We start from the raw sequence: 8,405 nt of genomic DNA on the forward strand, positions 1-8,405 counted from the left end.
AGTGTGTGGAGAAAAGGGGACCCTAGTACACTGCTGGTGGGAATGCTGACTGGTGCAGCCACTACGGAAAACAATATGGTGTTACCTCAAAAAATTAAAAACTGAACTTCCATTTCACCCAGTGATCCCACTTCTAGGAATATACCCTAAGAGGCCTGAAACATCAATCACAAAGAATATATGTACCCCCATGTTTATAGCAGCACTATTTACAACAGGTAAGATCTGGAAACAGCCCAAATGTCCATCAGTGGATGAACAGATAAAAAAGCTGTCATACATATACACAATGGAGTACTATGCAGCTGTAAGAAAGATTTTTTATCCTATGAGATGACTTGGAAGAACCTGGATATTGTCATCCTAAGCGAAGAACTTGTCATCCTAAGCGAAACAAGCCAAATAGAGAAAGACAAGTATCATATGATCTCACTTATTTGTGGAATATAATGAACATAACAGTCTGAGGAATGGGGTAGTCCCAGAGACGTGGAATTGGGGTACAGACTGATAATCTCCAGAAGAGGGGGAGTTGGGGGAGAGATAAAGCACAGAGCTTGTATGCATGTATGTATGAACAATGGACATGGACAACAAATGGGGGCAGGGAGGGAGGGAGGGAGAGGGGGGGATCAGTGGGGGGAAAAGGAGAAACATCTGTAACTAAAATAAATTAATTAATTAAATAAAAATATTAAAGAAATAAAAGAAACATTCAAACCTGTGAAGAATTTTTTGAGTTCATTTGAGCCAAAACTGTCGACAATTTCTGGGAAGCAAAATCTCAAGGGATTGAGATAATGCTCCAGAGAATGGCAGTTTTGCACCTTATTTTACACATTACAATCAAAATAGAATACGCAAGTGAATTACATGAAATCCACTGGTGATAGATTAGAGAGGTGGGAGAAAGGAAAGCAGGGGAACCTCTGGGATTGGATGAAAAGTAAAGTGATAGACACACACTTCTTTTACATAGTGGGGTACAGCATAGATAACAGTCAACTAGAAGGGAATTTGTGGTATACTCAGAGTTATGCCTGTGCTTTGAGGGGGTCCGGAAAAAGGAAAATTCCTTTGTCTTTTCAAAGATATGTTATCCTAGGTGCAAAAAGACAATAGACAGTTTCAGTTAAGGTAAAGATAAACCTTTGTCAGGGAAGATGCCAGCCTAGGACATGACTACCTGCCATAAACTGCTTTTCATTAAAAAGTTTTAATTTCAAACCATCCTTTGTGGTTACTTTAGGTCTTTGAGTTCCCTAAACTTGTCAGGTTAGCATTTGGCCCCTTTTTGTTCACAGAAAGTAACAAGAGTTCAGGCTTCTATTTTGTCAATGGAAGGGAAAATGGAAGGGACTGTTTTGATAAAAACAGGCAGGAAGGAGACCTCTTTTAATGATTAGGAAGAGCTATTAGCCTGAAGGCCTGGGCAACAATGCAGTCTTGAACACAAGATGAAATCAGAGAAACCCAGCATTTCACTCTGTTACATAGTTGCTTTCCTGGAAGGTTTTAAAATACATGACAATATGTGCCTAGCACCCATGCCTATTATTGATTTTTTTTATTTTTAATGCTTTTTTTTAGAAAATGCTTTTTTTTTTTATATAGAGCAATTTTTAATATCTAATTTTGAGTGTTTGTGAAATGCAATATAATGTCTTATGTTTATTGAAACATTTGGATATTTTCTGAAGTTAATTGCCTGTACTTAGGCCATTTTCTATTCAAATGTTCAAAAAAAAATTTTTTTTGAATCCTCACCCGAGGACATTTTTGCATTCATCTTCAGATAGAGCGAGAGGGAGAGAGGGAGGAAGAAAGAAAGAGAAACATCAATGTGGGAGCGACACATTGACTGGTTGCCGCCCACACGACCCCAACTGGGGCTGGGGACGAACTGCATCCGAGGTACATGCCCTTAGCGGAACTGAACCCAGGTCTCTCTGGCTCGCAGGCTGACACTTTAACTGCTGAGCCAAACTGGACAGGGTCAAATGTTCAAAATTTTGATATCATTTTGAAATATTATATATGTATAATTTTTAAAGAAAAGGTGCTTTGTCGTTTACCATATGAAAATGAACCGTTCATTATAAATCAGAAAAATTGATAACAAATATTTATATATGCTATTGTGTATACATATATACACATTTGTGTCTATGAAACAAAAATAGAATCATGTTTCTCATACCTTTTAAAAATGTGAAATATATACACAGAAAACCCATTAGAACATATATATTTTAGTATAACACATGGATATGTTAACTGAAAATTTTCAGTAGACAAAAATCAAGCAAAGAAAAAGTGTTTATTTGGGATTAAAAGAAATTGCAATTTGGGTATTCTGATTCAGATGGTTCATATTCTGTTTGGTTAGGATGTGCATAAGACCCATTTCATTAATAGCCTCCTGGCTCCATTTTAAAGGCCCTTATAAAGTGATACCATTTTATTCTATATTTCACAATTATAAAGAGAACACCCCTGTAAACTTCCACACAGGTTGAGAATTAGATCCCTGCTAACACTCAGTACTTCATTCCTAATCACTGCTACTATCCTGACTTTTGAGATAGATATTTTTTGTGCTTTTATAGTTTTACCACCCATTCATACATCCTTATACAATAGTCTTACCTAACTTTATATAATATAATCATACAACTGTATTTTTGTGTGCTGTGTTCTCTAAATAATTTATCAGTTTCACTCTTGTTATTGCATGTAGGTATACCCACTATACTGTAGATAGACATTTGGGGTTTTGCCAAGTTTAGCTATTAAAAATCATGATAAAACAAATTTAGTAACATATTAATGATAGAATCTAGGTGACGGTATACAGGTGTTAAATGTAAAATGCTTTCAATTTTACTTTGTGTTTAAAATTTTTCATGATAAAATTTGGGAAACACTCTGTGTCTGGGGTTTGAGCCAAAACAGGGTAGCTCCATTCCCTCCAGTTCATCCCTCTAACAACTAAAAAACACTGGAAATAACACAACAAACAAGCATAGAAAGACTCTAAAATGTAGAAAGAAGATAAGCCGTTTTAGAACTTCAGGGCTGAAGAACAACATGCTGGTAAATTCTCTTGTTATCCCTATCACCTTCCATATTTCTCAGCTTAGATGTTGCAGAAGCTTCCGAGCCATAACCTCCAGCAGACACAGTCAAAAAGTCCTAAGACAACCTATTCCTCTTAGTCAAACCAGGGAAAGGGTGGTATACCACATAGAACTTATCCAACTAAACATTAAGTACTTAAAGAAAATACTCTAAACAAAGTAAACAATGACAGGAAAAGTTTGGAACAGGGGAAATGAGAAAACAACATCAGAGGGGGTAAAGATAGGGATAAATGAAATAGATTGTCCTATTTATGAGTTTCTTAAATCATACATGAGGGATGAAACAAAATGATACTGTCATTTGATGTGCTACTAAATGTATATAAAAGAAATACTTAGGATAATCATATATATTTTTTCTTTTTTATTTTACTTTTTAAAAATTTATTTATTTATTTTTGTTACGGATGTTTCTCCTTTTTCCCTCACCCATTCTCCACTCCCACTCCCTCCCTGCCCTGTCCCCAGCTTTGTTGTCTATGTCCATTGTTCATGCATACATGCATATAAGTTCTGTGGTTTATCTCTCCTCAATCACCCCCTCTTCTGGGGATTGTCAGTCTGTAACCCACTTCCACGTCTCTGGGACTATCCCATTCCTCAGACTGTTATGTTCATTATATTCCACAAATAAGTGAGATCATATGATACTTGTCCTTCTCTGTTTGGCTTGTTTTGCTTAGGATAATACTTTCCAGGTCCATCCATGTCATCTCAAAGGATAAAAGATCTTTCTTTCTTAAAGCTGCATAGTACTACATTGAGAATATGTATGACAGCTTTTTTATCCATTCTTCTACTGATGGACATTTGGGCTGTTTCCAGATCTTAGCTATTGTAAATAGTGCTGCTATGAATATGGGGGTACATATATTCTTTCTGATTGGTGTTTCAGGCTTCTTAGGGTATATTCCTAGAATTGGGATCACTGGGTCAAATGGAAGTTGAATTTTTAATTTTTTGAGGTAACACCATATTGTTTTCCATAGTGGCTGCACCAGTCTGCATTCCCACCAGCAGTGCACTAGAGTCCCCATTTCTCCACACCCTCGCCAACACTTGTTGTTTGATGATTTGTTGATAGCAGCCTTTCTAACAGGTGTGAGGTGATACCTCATTGTTGTTTTAATTTGCATCACTCTGATGATTAGTGATGTTGAGCATTTCTTCATATGTCTCTTAGCCATTTGTATGTCCTGTTAGGAGAGGTGTCTATTTAGTTCTTCTGCTCATTTTTTAATTGGGTTCTTTGTCTTCCTTTTGTTGAGTTGTATGAGCACTCTATATATATTGAAAATTAACCCCTTATCTGATATATCATTGGCAATGATGCTCTCCCATACAGTGGGTTGCCTTTCCATTTTGATGATTGTATTTTTTGCTGTGCAGAAGCTTTTGAGTTTGATGTAGTTCCATGTGTTCATTTTATCCTTTGTTTCTGTTGCCTTAGGTGATGTATCAGTGAAAATTCTGCTGCACATGATGTCTAAAATTTTGATGCCTACATTTTCTTCTAAGATTTTTACAGATTCATGAGTCACATTTAAGTCTTTATTTTAGTTGTAATTCCCGTTTGGTCCTGGGAGATTGTCTGTGTAGCTTATATTCACTCTGCCTCCATTTTCACATCCTCTATGCCTATCTTGTGTGCAGCTGGGTCACACAGGCCTTCCTGGTGCCCCTGCACCCTGCAGGTTCCGCGTGTAGCTGGATCTCACAGTCCCTTTGGGGACCGGGCTCTATGCCTATGTTATGGGCTGCTGGGTCACACAGGCCTCTCTGGTGCTTCAGCACCACGCAGGTTCTGTGGTAAGTAGATCGCACATCCCTGCTGGGTCGCTCAGGCCTCTCTGGTGCCCCTGCACCCTACAGTTTCTGCGGGTGGGCAGCTGGATCATACCAGTCTCTTCAGGTTCCGGCTTCCCACTGCTCTTGTGAGCTGCTGGACTTCACAGGCCTCTGTGGAGCCCCAGGTCCCGCTGCTGACAGCTGGTGAGTGCTGCTGCCCTGTGGGGCTCAACTCCTGCTCAGCTTTTTCAGGATAATTATATTTTTTAAGTGTGGAGGCAGAAGGACCTAAATGGAAGTAAGATTTCTGCATTTTGCTGACTGGTAAGTTATATATATATGCTGTTATCTAGACCAACCACTAACATATACATATATATTAATATATATAAATATATAATTATATATACATATATATATTCAAAGTCATATTTTTAAAGCACTATAATAAATCAAGATGAAATTCTAAAAAATTTTCAGTAACCCCTGGAAAGGCAAGAAAAGAAAAACAGAACAAGAAGCAGAAAACAAACTAAAACAAAATTCTTTATCTGTCATTAATCAATGGCTCACAATAGACAAGATAATGACTCTATCTCAAGGGTTTTTTAATTTATCATTTTCAGACACGAGTAATGATAGTTTTTAAAAAGATGCTGCTGTAATAAGCCAATTGCAAAAAGAAAAATACTCTGTAATTACACTTACATGACATACTTAGATGAGTCAAATCATAGAGACAGAAAGTGATTGTCAGGAGCTGGGGTGGGAGGGTGGGGAAATGGGGAATTAATGTTTAATGGGTACAGCATTTTACTATTACAAGATAAGTTTGGTGGCACATGGTGATGATTGTACATTATGAGTGCATTTAATACTACTGAACTGTACACTTAAAATTATTAATTTGGTAAATTTTACATTATGTATAGTTTGCCATAATAAAGAAAGTAACATATGTTGCTGAAAACATTCTGTACAGGCTAGTATACTATATCATGAGTTATTCTAGAGTTTGCAGATGCTTGTGTATCTATGTATAGATGAAAGCTATCCTAGGAGTACATAGTTTTGAGGCCACAGTTTTCATTTGTACTCTTCTACAAAAGGAAGATTATGTTCTCTCTTCTTCATTCCTTTATTTTTTTTAATCATCACCTGAGGATATGTTTATTGATTTGAGAGAGAGAAGAATGGGTGGGGGAGAACATCGATTGGTTGCTTCCTATGCTCACCCCGACTGGGGATTGAACCTGCAACCTAGGAATGTACCCTGATGGGGGAATCGAACCTACAATTGCCTTAGTGTATGAGATGATGCTCCAATCAGCTTAGCTACCTGGTGGGGGCTTCTTCATACCTTTAAATAGCCCTCTCCCCACTCAGCAGAAAACTCTTAAAATGATGCAGTGCCCATAGGTGTAAAACTCTGATGTGCCACCCTCTAGATCTGCTAAAAACAATTGTCCACTAAGGCTTCTTTCCTGATTAATGAAAGATCCTGAACATGGGTCTTTAATCAGAGTTCTGTCAGCAGTTAAGCATTTTATTAGAAAATGGGGTATCCAGGCCCTGAAACCAGATATTTCATCAATTTGGGAGTCATGGTAAATTTTTTTAAACAATTCCTTCTTATCCATTGAATAAACACTGTCAAATAATGCACTGCTTTTCAGAGAGTGTATATGGTGACAACAAAGCAATGAGGGCTCTGGTCAAGAAAATATTGAGACTTCCGAGATGGTATGGTGGTGCAGGTAACCACAGTACTTGCCTCCTCCCACAACCACGTCAAAATTACAACTAAACTGCAGAACTGAACATCATTCAGAATTGCCTGAAATCAATCTGAATGGAAATCCTGTAACTATGAAATAAAAGAAGAAGCCACACCAAGACAGGTAGGAGGAGTAGAGATGCAGAAGGGCTGGTCCAACACTTACATGTTATGGATAAAAATCAGGTGGTATATCTCAGCTGTGGAGTTCCCCACTGAGGTGGGAGGAATCCCAGTCCCATACCAGACCCCTGAGCTCGGAAGAGAAGTCCCCATTACTTCTGGCTGTAAAAACCATCAGGCTGACTATCCCCAGAAGAGGGAGTTGGGGGAGAGATAAACCACAGAACTTATATGCATGTATGCATGAACAACGGACATGGACAGCAAAGCTGGGGAGAGGGTAGGGAGGGGGGGGGGAGAAACATCTGTAACAAAAATAAATAACTTAATTAAATAATAAAAAAAGAAAACCATCAGGGATTGAGACTGAAGGAGGCTGAGGCTACTGGAGTCCCAGGTAGTTCCTCTTAAAGGGCTTATGCATGGACTTACTTGGACTCACTCCCTCTGAGCTCCAGTGCAGGGACAGCAGGTTGAAAGTCACCAGAGACATATGGGGAGAGAATGAGATCAGGGTGAAAGCTAAAGAGGCAGCTTTTTCTCAGACAAAAGTGCTGGCAGAGGCCATTGTTCCTTTGATGAGCCCCTCCCCTACAGAGCCAGCAGATCGGCACCATATTTGAGACTTCATCAACCTGGCTTGCACTGTTTGCCCCACCCAACTTTTGGGCCCACCTAAGCTGCTTCCAGTGGCTTTTTCATACAAATGGCCTGTCATGGTTCATGCTTCAGATTTCCCTAAAATCTCTCAAACAAGCAGCATCTGGCCTTAGTGAGCCCCATGTGTGTTGTTAAGTGGCCCCAGGCTCAGTACTAGCAGCAGTGAGCCTTGGTTCACAGCTTGGCCTTGCCTGAGCTCCTCTAAGCCCAGCACAAGAAGCAGCTATAAGCAGATTGTTTTGCACCTTCTGCCTGGTGGCCCCAGGCAGAACACAGGCAGTGACTGACCTTGCTTGACCTGCACTTCCAGAGAGGCCCCAGAGCCATCACACCCAGCTTCTGATCATGTCAAAGCACTGCTATCCAACTATTTCCACAAGCAACACAGTCAAGGGGTGGACTCAGTGGATACCAGAGCTCTGCTGAAGTAAGTCTTGCTTTCTGTAGTGGGTCACTATACAGCTGACCCTCCAAGGCAGTTGAAGGTTGATGGTCAGTGGTCATAGCTAGTCCTTGTAGCTGATTAGCCTGAGTAAATGCCTTCCATTGATGTGCCAACAGCAATCAAGATTCAATTACAGCCCGGCTGGTGTGGGTCAGTGGTTGAGCATCAAGCCATGCACCAAGAGGCTGCCGGTTCGAGTCCTGGTCAGGGCACATGCCCAGGTTGTGGGCCCAATCCCCAGTGGAGGGCATGCTGGAGGTGGCCAATCAATGTTCTATCTCATTGATGTTTCTATTTCTCTCTCCCTCTCACTTCCTCTCTCTGTAAAATTAATAAAGGGGGAAAAAAAGACTCAATTACAACAGAAGGGTGTATAACCCACACAGGGAGTACTCCTTGAGTACCTAGCTGGGTTGACTAGGGAGGCTGTGCCACTGGACCCTACAGGACACCAACTACATTAGAGACA

Source organism: Molossus molossus, unplaced genomic scaffold (genome assembly GCF_014108415.1).
Source record: "Molossus molossus isolate mMolMol1 unplaced genomic scaffold, mMolMol1.p scaffold_m16_p_4, whole genome shotgun sequence".
NCBI lineage: Eukaryota > Metazoa > Chordata > Mammalia > Chiroptera > Molossidae > Molossus > Molossus molossus.